Genomic DNA, 12,211 nt, shown 5'->3' with positions numbered 1-12,211 from the left:
TCCCTGGTTATCCGATGGTGGAGACTCATATAATCTGTTTTAAAGGGAATAATCTGGGATCAGATCCTGGGATAAAGGGTCATGTAGGAAGGAATGTAGAGACAAGGATTGGGTGAAATAATTTGCCTCCGGGCACACAAGATGCTTCTTAAGATTGCTTTAAAAAGCTGCAACAGATGCTTGATTTTGTGATGACTGATAGCAAGTCCCCTTTAGAACTGTAAATGTGCGGCTTTCCATATGTTGTTGGATTCAAACTCACATCAGTCCTAGCCTAGTCTTGGGCCTAGAGGGAATTGTATTCTAATATCTAGAACAGGGGTCCTCAAACTAAGGTCCGAGGGCCAGATACGGCCCTCCAAGGTCATTTACCTGGTCCTCGCTCAGGGTCACCCTAAATTGAAACGACTTAAAAGCACACAACAACAACAAAAACAACAATCCTATTTCATCAGCCAAAAGCAGACCCACTCTTCCCATTGAAATACTAATAAGTTTATATTTGTTAAAATTGTTATTCATTTTAATTAAAGTGTTTTTGCACTACAAATAAGATATGTACAGCGTCCATAGGAATTCATTCATGTTTTCTTCAAATTATAATCCAGCCCTCCAACAGTTTGAGGGACTGTGACCTGGACCTCTGTTTAAACCGTTTGAGGACAACTGATCTAGAAGATCATTTATTTCCCAACCTTTTATATATACAACTAGCTTGGGTACCTGGCATTGAAAGGGTTATTTGAAAAAAAAGTCATTTTTAAAAATTGTACAACATGCATAAGGGTGAGGGAAAATTACAACTGACATCATGCCAGGTTAACCCTGAAAAACTCCCATCTGTACTTCAAGTTTGTTATATTGGGAAAGTTTGCTCTAGAGCAGGCATGGGCAACCGTGGCCCTTCAGGTCTTTTGGACTGCAACTCCCACAATTCCTAACAGCTGGTAGGTTGTAAGGAATTGTGGGAGTTGGAGTCCAAAACAACTGGAGGGCCCAAGTTTGTCCATGCCTGATCGAGATGCATCGTTGGTGGGGTTCAGTGTGCTCTCTGGCTGTGGGGTAAACTACGTCTCCCACTATGATGAGTCAGTCCCCTCAAACTCTTCCAGTAGGTTGAGTTAGTCATGGGGGTTCTGTGTGCCACAGTTGGTCCAGGTCCATCATTGGTGGAGTTCAGAGTGCTCCTAGATTGCCGGTGAACTATACGTCCCAGTACCTACAATTTCTATAAATCATAGAGAATTTTCCACAGACCTCTCTAGTATATTCATAAAAAAGAATAGGAAAGGATTAAGGGAGAAGTAGTGGGTGGGGTCATGCAGATTCCCACTAATGGAGAGAGTAAGGAACACTGGGATGTTTGTGGTGGAGGAAACACATAAAATCTAGGGTGGAATTGACTTTGTATGAAAGCCTTCACTTGGGTGGCGGGTAGTATGGTGTTTGTGGCGGACATTGGCAGGGCTCTTAGACATGTTCATGGTGCTTGCTATAACCTGCAGCGTCATCAGAGGGAGGGCCATTGGTGTCTCCTGAATAGTGGGAGCTATAACTGTTTGTGGAGGCAGGAGCTTGTCTGTGTAAATTGACACCCCAACCACACACACACACATATTTTCACTTTTATTATGTGTATAGGTAGATAGGAACATTTCCTGGTGTACTTTTCTCTTAATCCAGAAGCAATGCCTTTTCCACTCCTGCTTTAAGTGTTTCCATTAACCCTTAACAACTGATTCATGATTAAAAAGAGAGTACAGTAATAACACTCATGTTCTTCTAAGTGATTTTGGAAAAGTTTTCATCTAGGGCCCTTCCACACAGCCATATAACCCAGAATATCAAGGCAGATAATCCACAATATCTGCGTTGAACAGGGTCATCTGAGGCCACACTGCCAAATAATCCAGTTCAATGTGGATTTTATACAGCTGTGTGGAAGGGGTCCTTGTTACTCTTCTTTTATGACTTTTTGAATGGAGGGATTGAACTGTGAAGCCTTGGGCTTAGTGGAAAAAACCCAGTTTCCCTTTGTTTATTTCTGGGTTTCCACATCTCTTGGTAAGATTAAGTAAAATGGTCTTTGGAAGCAGGCAGAAGTTTAGAATAACCATTCTTTTCATTTTCAGTATGTTTCTAATTCTAGCCGTTCAGCTACACTTTAATAAAACACATGGGCTTAGCAAGAGGGTTATAGAAGGTCACGTTTACTTATGAGAAGTCACAGATTTGGACATACAGCAGCCCCACCTACTGAGGAAAGCAGGCTGAGGCACAGCAGAGGCTTCCCAGCAAGGTTCCAACTCACAATGAACAGGCAAATAAACCTGGAACCTCCTTTTTTCTCATCAATGGGACAAGATTACTCTTAGGATATAAAATAAACTCATATCAACTATTTTTAATACTCCCATCACTACAATGCACACCTCAGCTCTCTGTCCTGCAACTGACCTGTTTTGGAGGATGAGAAAATGCTTCCATAAGACCTATTCATTGAGATTCCACTTACGTAATCTTAAACTGAATGTTTACTGCATAAACAGGAGTCTAGTGTCTAGATCCAGGTAAATCATGCTACCCCTCTAGTCTGCCTTGGTCAGACCACACCTAGAATCACACTGTGTCCAATTCTGCGCACCACAAGTGAAGGGAGATGTTGACAAGCTGGAATGTGTCCAGACAAGAACAACTATAATGATCAAGGATCTGGAAGCCCTGTGAGGAGCAGCTTAAAGAGCTGGGCATGTTTAGCCTGCAGAAGAGAAGGCTGAGAGGAGATATGATGAGGGCCATGTTTCAATAGATCAGGGAAAGTCATAAGGAGGAGGGATATAGCTTGTTTTCTGCTGCCCTGCAGGCTAGGACGTCAAACTACAGGAAAGGAGATTCCACCTGAACATTAGCAAGAACTTCCTAACTCTGAGAGCTGTTCAACAGTGGAACTCTCTGCCCCAGAGTGTGGTGGAGGCTTTTAAACAGAGACTGGATGGCCATCTGTTGGGGGGCGCTTTGAATGCAATTTTCATGCTTCTTGGCAAAATGGGGTTGGACTGGATGGCCCACAAGGTCTCTTCCAACTCTATGATTTTATGATTCTATGTTTGCATACTCTTAGTTTGTAGAAATGACGTGGCCCTCCAGGAGCAGCTGGACCACAGCTCCATCGGTTCTAGCAAGTAGCAGGCACCTGGGAGCTGTAGGTCATCCATTCTCCATTCCAGACCTACTTCGTCTCGTTCCAAGACTTCTACATTGTTGGTTCACTACCTGACCCTGTGTCCTAATCCTGGAGCTGCCCTTCCCTTCACAACCATGATCCCTCCTCAGTACACCTCCCACTTTCTTTATTTAAGTTGGCACAAGATCCTTACCTTGAACATGGTGTTCTCTCTTCCGCTTTGTGTTTTTCCTCCCTCCCCTTTTTGACATGCATCTTCTGGAGAGCTGAAACTTCCTGATAAACGTGGCACATTGTGTCTAGAGGCCCAGACTGCGTTTCTGTCGGAGAAAAGGAGAGACAAAGCTATCACTTGCCAGGGATTAGAAGCAAGTGCTACAAAAGTCCACAGTATAGAGGGACTACATTCAGGGCAGCCACTATCATTGTGTGTGCTCCATTCCCATCTTTTCAACGCTTCTTTTCTCCAGTTGCAATAAGATCAAGTCCAGATCATGTTGGACTTATTTGACCGGGCTGCATACAGCCCATACCGAGAAATTCTAAATGTTTAGCAAGTTAACTTTGGTGCATTTTCAGCAGATCAGTAAAGTGATGTGGCATACATCCAACAGTCTCTAAAAGTGTACCAGGAAAATCACAACTTCCTTCCTCATCCTTCCATGGTGTCAAAAAGCCATTGTAGACTATTCCTCAATCCTCTGAAACAATTCCTGGGATGCATAGCTGCTGTGCTGGGATAACACTTCTGGTTCGACCAGGTGGCATGAGTATGCAATTGAATCCAACTGTTGAAAAAGAACAATTACCACTTTGCTGGGAGAATAAAGGAGCTGCATTTTAAAAACAACCTTTTCAAGCTCTAAAAAAAGACCACAGGTGTTTTCCCTTTGTCTGATGAGGAGGCTGTTAGAATCTTTGATCCGTAGTATCTCAGAACTTCTACATAGTAGACTTCCAGATATTTGGTTACTGGGAACTGGTGCCTTCTCTTTAAACCACCACTTTGTCCATTGTATTGTCGAAGGCTTTCATGGCTGGAATCACTGGGTTGTTGTAGGTTTATTCAGACTATATGGCCATATTCTAGAGGCATTCTCTCCTGACGTTTCGCCTGCATCTATGGCAAGTATCCTCAGAGGTAGTGAGACCTCACTACCTTTGAGGATGCTTGCCATAGATGCAGGCGAAACGTCAGGAGAGAATGCCTCTAGAATATGGGCATATAGCCTGAAAAAAACCCTACAACAACCCACTTTGTCCATGTTTGCTTGACTCTGATTGAGGAACGATTATTGTAAAAAAAAATCCAAACGAGATGACACAGTTCCATTGTTCTGCCCACATCTGCTTGAGCTCCTTGTGACCCTTTAACGGGTTGCCTCGGGTGAGACAAACCAGAACAACCACTACTATTTCCAACAAGTGTTGGCTGGGCTTCTGTTGAAGAGGAAAAGGGGAGAGACATAAAACAAAACAAGAAAAAATATAGCCTGTAGAGTCCCACGTTGCATCTTCAGCCCTGGATATAAAAGAACCAAGTGTTCTAAGGTTAAGTGACTTGGTGTCCTCCAGATGTTTTGCATTCCAACTTCTATCACATCTGACTATCTGCTTTCCTTTCCAAATCATCTCGTATAGCAGGCCTGCACAACCTGCAGCCCTGCAACTGTTTTGGCCTCTAACTTCCAGAAGCCCTAGCCAGCTTGCCCAATGGCCAGGAATCCTGGGAGTTGAAGGACAAAACAGCTGGAGGGCCACAGGTTGCACAGATCTGTTCTGTAGAGATCATGTTGGCTTAAACTTAAAGTAAAGGTAAAGGTTTCCCCTGACTTTAAGTCTTGTTGTGTGTGATACTTGGGAGTGGTGCTCATCTCCATTTCTACGCTGAAGAGCTGACTTTGTCCATAGACACCTCCAAGGTCATTTGGCCAGCATGACTGCGTGGAGCACCGTTAACCTTCCTGTAGAAGCTGTATCTATTCTCACATTTGCATCTTTTCGAACGGCTAGGTTGGCAGAAGCTGGGGCTAACATCAGGAGTTCACCCTGCTCTCCAGATTTGAACCGCCAACCTTTTGGTCAGCAAGTTCAGCAGCTCAGCAATTTAACCCGCTTCACTACCAGGGGTAGTGAATAAGTACGATATATACATATTTCATTTCCATATTTGCTTTTCTGCTTAATCAACATAAAAAGCTTTGTTCTGAACATGATTAGTATATAGCATTGTAATTTTTGGCTTATTAATGAAATGGAAAATTTGAAAATTTAGTTTTATACAAGGAGAATTTTGACTATACCATACATTGAAGAGATGGCTGCAAGTCAGACCTCACAATCTCTGAGGATGCTTGCCATAGATGCAGGCAAAACGTCAGGAGAAAATGCTTCTGGAAGATGGGTATACAGCCCAGAAAACGCACAACAACCCAGTGATTCCGGCCATGAAAGCCTTCAATACCTGAGTATGATCAAGATGGCAGATGTATTAATAAGGAAGCCCAGAGAGGCTGCAGCCGTTTGCTGTTCATCCAGAATAGTGGCGAAGGGAAAGATTCAGCCCCTTTTCTCTTGTGTAAAGTTCATTCACTACAACCAATTTTGAACTCAGTTTGCAGCAACTGAAATAGGCTGAGAACACAGGGAGAAACTGGGACACTTTAAAGTAGGGTGACGTAATAGGGAATGTCCCTGCTAAATTGGGACCATTAGAGGGTATGTACCTATCACTCTGTGGAATTAGGTTGTGGACGTGGGATTATGTGAATTTGCATAATATGCATGAGTTTGAGACAAAGCCGCTTTTGAAGTGGAAGTGAGTAAGAGGTCAGAAGAGAGGAATGTGAGCAAAAGCTATTAACGGCCCTTCCACACAGCCCTAAATCCCAGAATATCAGGCAGAAAATTCCATATTTTCTGCTTTGAACTGGAATATATGGCAGTGTGGACTTAGATAACCCAGTTCAAAGCAGATATTCTGGGATATACGGCTGTGTGGAAGGGTTTTCCAATAGCAAAATTAGAATGTGGAATGCTCCATTGGGTTTGAGCAGCCTATATGGCTTTTGCGATAGGGGATCCATGTTGAATGTTTCTTTTACTATAGAATTGCCAGTGTACTGGTTTGGATTGGGATCCTGGAGACTAAGGTTTGAATCCCTGCTTGGCCACGGAGACCCACCTTTGGGAAGTCACACTCTTCTAGCCCCACAGCACGGCAAAGCCAAACAAACTCTGAACAAATCCTGCCAGGAAAACTCCTTTATAAGTTCGTTCTAGGGTCAACCTAAATCGGCAGGGGTTTGAAGGCACACGAGAACAAATTAAAGGCTCCCTCAAGCAGATGTGAATAATATCTCCTGTGTTTCCTAATTGCCTTAAATTAGTGGTTGACTTTAGTGCTGGAGGATAGGGTTTCACATTTGATGTGATTTCTCCCTGCCACATGCAGGGTTATTATGCAATGCTTCTTGGAAATAGATCCCATCCCTTTCCTGGCCCCTTGGCAGGGTGTCCCTTATTTTGCTTCCGTTGTTGCAGCGTCTGCTTTCGCTGGGATTTTAAAAAGGGAGCAAGGAAAAGAGACCAGGAATGGAAGGAAGGCAGCAATTGAGGGATTTGGGGCAGAGCGCCAAGGAGATTGGGAGGCCCTTCCGCAGATGGCAAACAGGCCAAGATCTGCAATGGGTTTTCTTAGCCGAAGAGGAGTTCCATCTTGCACTCCATGGCCCTGGGCTATTTACACAGCTTATGTAACACTCTTCCTACACAGAAGTGTGCTGTTGTATAGTCTTTAAGGGATTGGTTGTCAACCTGTGGATCCCCAGATGTTTTGGCCTTCAACTCCCAGAAATCCTAACAGCTGCTAAACTGGCTGGGATTTCTGGGAGTTGTAGCTCAAAACACCTGGAGACCCACAGGTTGAGAACCACTGCTTCAAGGCTAGGACTCGGGAGATGTGGTTTTTCATCCACACTCAACATTTAAACTCACAGTGTGGCTTTTGGTCAGTTGCATTTTTTCAGCTTCGTCTACCTCGCAGGGTTGTTTTGAGGATAGAAATGTGAGAGGAGGAGGAGCACTGCACTCCTTGAAAAAAAGGTTGCATTGAATACATACTGTAGATCAGGGTTTCTCAACCTGGGGGTCGGGACCCCTGGTGGGGGGGGGGGAGGGTGCAAGGAATTGTCAGAGGGATCGCCAAAGACCAGAAAACACAGTATTTTCTGTTGGTCATGGGGGTTCTGTATGGGACGTTTGGCGCAATTCCATAATTGGTGGGGTTCAGAATGCTCTTTGATTGTAGGAGAACTATCAATCCCAGTAACTACAAATCCCAAATGTCAAGGTTTATTTTGACCAAACTCCACCAGTGTTCACATTTGGGCATATTGAGTATTCGTGCCAAGTTTGGTCCAGATCTATCATTGTTTGAGTCCACAGTGCTCTCTGGATGTAGGAGAACTACAACTCCAAAACTCAAGGTCAATGCTAACAAAACACTTCCAGTATTTTCAGTTTGTCATGGGAGTTCTGTGTGTCAAGCTTTGTTCAATTCCATTGTTGGTGGAATTCAGAATGCTCTTTGATTGTAGGTGAACTATAAATCCCAGCAACTCCAACTCCCAAATGGCAAAATCAATAATGACTCCCCAACCCCACCAGTATTCAAATTTGGGCATATTGGGTATTTGTGCCAAATTTGGTCCAGTGAATGAAAATATATCCTGCATATCACATATTTACATTACAATTCATAACAGTAGAAAAAATACATTTCTGAAGTAACAACAAAAATAATGTTATGATTGGGAGTAACCACAACAGGAGGACTGTATTAAGGGGTTGCGGCAATAGGAAGGTCAAGAACCACTGTTGTAGGCTCTCAGACCCCACCTACACTGCCATATCATTCTATTTCTGAATCCATATCATCTGTTTTGAACTGGGTTATATGACATCGTAGACTCAAATAATCCAGTTCAAGGTGGATAATATGGATTCAGAAACAGGATTATATGGCTGTGTATATGGGGCCTGAGAGTCTAAAGCAGGCATCCTCAAACTGCGGCCCTCCAACTGTTTGGGCCTCCAACTCCCAGAAGCCCTAATGAGGAATTCTGGGAGTTGAAGTCCCAAACAGCTGGAGGGCAGCAGTTTGAGGATGCTTGGTCTAAAGTATGTATTCAGTGTAAAGTTAACCAGAGCTCAAACAACTGAAATTCTTAAACAACTGAAGGAAATAGAAGAAATAATACTTTAAATAAAACACTGTTTTATAATGCAGTAAAACTGTGTTATATTAGGTAAAGGTAAAGATTTCCCCTGAAATTAAGTCTAGTTGTGTCTGACTCTGGGCGTTGGTGCTCATCTCCATTTCTAAGCCGAAGAGCCGGTTTTATCCATAGATACTTCAAAGGTCATGTGGCCAGCGTGACTGGCTGGAGCGCCCTTACCCTCCCACCAAGGCGGCACCTACTGATCTACTTACATTTGCATGTTTTCAAACTGCTAGGTTGGCAGAAGCTGGGGCTAACAGCAGGAGCTCACCCCACTCCCCAGATTCGAACCGCCGACCTTTCGGTCAGCACGTTTCAGCAGCTCAGCAGTTTAACCTGCTATGCCACCAGCGAGCCCTTGTTACATAAAGTTAAGTCTAAATGGCTAAAAGCAGTTTGATTTTCTGGAAACTGAATGTGACAGTTTTTGACACGGTGCAGACATAATTCAGAAAGTAAGGCAGGATGGGGAACCTTTGGCTTGCCTGATGGTTTGACCTTCAACTCTGAAAACCCAGACAATGTGTTCTAGAATAATGGATTATGTAGTCCAAAGCATCAGGTGAGCCAAAGAATCCGCATACTGTTAAAAAAAAAACCCTTTATACAGAACTGAAGTAACTTCCAACTATATGCAAAATTAGACACCTCAAGAGAAGGGAATCTTCTTTAAACTGGAAAGTGGTTGGTCATTTCAGGCCATCAGGATACTATAGTCTGTGTGTGATTATGTTTGTTTATTTATCACATACTTTCCTGCATTTCTTGCCTCTTGCTGCCCCCTGCTGTTCAAACAGTTTTTTGCATCTCTTTTCACAATCTGTTTTTGTGAAGGGCTTTTCTGAGGATGAGGCTAAATCTATGCTGCCATATAATCCAGTTTCGGAATCCAGATTATATGTTTTGAACTGGATTATATGAGTCTATACTGCCATATAATCCAATTCAAAGATGATAATATGGATTCAGAAACTGGATTATATGGTGGTATAGCAAAGGCTGTGTGATGTCGCCAAGGCACTCAGTAACCAGTTGAGGATTTGGACTCTTCCTCATAGTTGTAAGCCAGTGTTTTGGTTCTTAATAAGGGCAAAGTCAGTTTCCCACAAATTTTGATGTTTTCCCTCTGGGATAGCTATATTTTGCAAACTTTTTTTCCAGGCCCTTGTTTCATCTTTGTCTTCTATCAATTTGAAGCTTTGTTAAAAAAGCTAAAATCAGCATTGCAAGAGTGGTGAAAGCAAGCTGGATAAACACAGGGTGCATCTACACTGTAGAATTAATGCAGTTTGACACCATTTTAACTGCCATGTCTCAATCCTATGAATCCCAGGGAGTCTTGAGTCTTCTCAAGACAAAGAGTGCTGATTCATTACCAAACTACATATCCCAGCATTCAGTGACATTGAGCCATGCCAAAGTGGTGTCAAATGACATTAACTCTACAGTGGAGATGTACCACAGATTTCCAGTATCCTACCTTTGTTGCTACCTTTGTGTCTTCCTTGAAGGAAGAATGTTTAATTACACTGTGTAACAAAATGTGGAAAAAAATCTGTTCCTGATTTGAAAGTGTTATTTTCTGTTTAATTGTGCAGTACTTACTTTGAAAGTAGTTGTTATACTCCATAAACTTCATTTTTGTGGCTGCCACAAACTAGGTTGAATTGATTAAGACTTGATGAGATATTCATTGAAAAACTATAGCAAAATGTGCTGCAGTATGTCCCACAAAAAAGTTTTTGCAGTTTAATACACTTTTCCTATGTTTTTATGATAGAATCAATTAGGAAGCAACATTTATAACACAGGAACAAAAATCATGTTACATAATGTTATAATGCAATTTAATTGAATTCTTTTTCAGATCTTATCCCTTATCTTGGGGTGTATCTACACCAGGCATGGGCAAATTTCGGCCCTCCGGGTGTTTTGGGCTTCAACTCCCACAATTCCTAACAGCCAGTAGGCTGTTAGGAATTGTGGGAGTTGAAGTCCAAAACACCCGAAGGGCCAAAGTTTGCCCATGTGTGATCTACAATGTAGAATTAATGCAGCTTGACACTACTTTACCTGGAATTGCTCAGTGCTATGGAATCATGGGATCCAAAGTTTTGCAAAGTATTTTTGCCTTCTCTGTTAAAGAGTGGTTGTGCCTCACCAAACTACAACTTCCATGATTCCATAGCATTGAGCTATGTTAAAGTGGTGTCAAAGTGCATTAATTCTACAGTGTAGCAACACCAGTAGTCCAATTATGGTATATATATATTTAGATGGCAAAGGAAGGACTGATGCTCTATCTGCTGAAAGAGATAATTTTATAGCAGCTTTTCTCAACCTGGGGGTCAGGGCCCTGGGGGGAGGGGTTACGGGGGTGTCACAGGGGTCGCCAAAGACCACCAGAAAACACAGTGTTTTCTGTTGGTCATGGGGGTTCTGTATGGGAGGTTTGGCCCAATTCTATTGTTGGAGTTCAGAATGCTCTTTGATTGTAGGTGAACTATAAATCCCAGCAACTACAACTCTCAAATGGCAAGGTCTATTTTACCCAAACTCCAACAGTGTTCACATTTGGGCATATTGAGGATTCATGCCAAGTTTGGTCCAGATCCATCATTATTTGTGTCCACAGTGCTCTCTGGATGTAGGTGAACTACAACTCCAAAACTCAAGGTCAATGCCTGCCAAACCCTTCCAGGATTTTCTATTTGTCATGGGAGTTCTGTGTGCCAAGTTTGGTTCAATTCCATCATTGGTGGGGTTCGGAATGCTCTTAGATTGTAGGCGAACTATAAATCCCAGCAACCACAACTCCCCAAATGACAAAATCTCCCCCTACCCAACCCCACCAGAATTCAAATGTGGGCGTATTGGATATTGCCAAATTTGGTCCAGTAAATGAAAATACATCCTGCATATCAAATATTTACATTACAATTCATAACAGTAGCAAAATTAGAGTTATGAAGTAGCAATGGAAATATTGTTATGGCTGGGGGTCGCCACAACATAAGGAAATGTATTAAGGGGTCACGGCATTAGGAAGTTTGAGACCCACTGCCTTAGACCTTGCCATTGTTGTTTAAAAATAAGCTACAAAGAGTTCACCCTTTGTGGCCTGGTGAAGAATACTGCATGATTTTCAAGAATATGTTTCTCTTTTAAGTCCTTGGAAACAAAATCTCCCCTCTTCTCATTTTTGAATATCCCCTTCGCTTGTGCAAGAAGGAGCCGGAGTAGAGTTACAAATAATGATCCATACAAATAATGATCCATGCAGACTTACCTTTTGAGATCCCCCCTCTTTTTCTTCACCAGCGAAGCCTGCAATTTCTTGTCTAAAGTGGGCGAAAACTACAGGCCATGTTGCATTCCTTCTGGCTGTTTGATCCTTTGCCTTTCCACTCTTGCCTGGAGTGATTCAACAGGGGCTGAAGTTCAACCCTGGGGAGATTACAAACAACAAGATAGGAAGGAAAGAGGGGGGAGGAATCTCTTCCTAAGTCCGACTGGAGAATGACCACCTTAGCAGAAACGGAGAGGGCCTTGTTCCCACGCTTGGATTCTCAATTGCTGGCTTTGTGCTCCTCTTGCTTGGTTCACGTTGGGCATATTGATGAAGGCAGCTCTTTTGAAAACCTTGGTGCCGGTTGGCAGCCTTGCAAAGGCAGGGAAAGGAGGATAAAATGGGATCAGATCTCCCTCCCCTCCTTCGCCAGATCATGGGATGGCACCTATTTAG

General features: G+C 42.8%; 1 protein-coding gene and 1 long non-coding RNA gene across 5 annotated transcripts in view; one reads left to right on the top strand and one right to left on the bottom strand.

Moving 5' to 3' along the window:
* BCAT2 (branched chain amino acid transaminase 2) overlaps positions 1–12,211 on the top strand; it is a 29,628-nt gene that overhangs the window by 1,338 nt on the left and 16,079 nt on the right. The window lies entirely within an intron of this gene.
* The window catches only part of LOC137097352 (uncharacterized), a 21,306-nt gene extending 9,095 nt beyond the window's left edge, over positions 1–12,211 (bottom strand). Inside the window, exons 1-3 of one of the 4 annotated variants that reach the window (XR_010910134.1) lie at positions 11,756–12,211; positions 3,814–3,972; positions 3,378–3,504 (exon numbers count right to left, since the gene is read on the bottom strand). This is a non-coding gene — a long non-coding RNA (uncharacterized lncRNA). Of the gene's footprint in view, positions 1–3,377; positions 3,505–3,813; positions 4,028–5,492; positions 6,063–11,755 lie in introns of those variants that run through there. The other 3 variants (XR_010910132.1, XR_010910135.1, XR_010910133.1) reach the window with 3 other exon arrangements.

This window comes from Anolis sagrei, chromosome 6, assembly GCF_037176765.1.
Source record: "Anolis sagrei isolate rAnoSag1 chromosome 6, rAnoSag1.mat, whole genome shotgun sequence".
Lineage (NCBI taxonomy): Eukaryota > Metazoa > Chordata > Lepidosauria > Squamata > Dactyloidae > Anolis > Anolis sagrei.
Note: the sequence above shows the minus strand (reverse complement) of the source record. Positions and strands in the feature narration are given on the sequence as shown.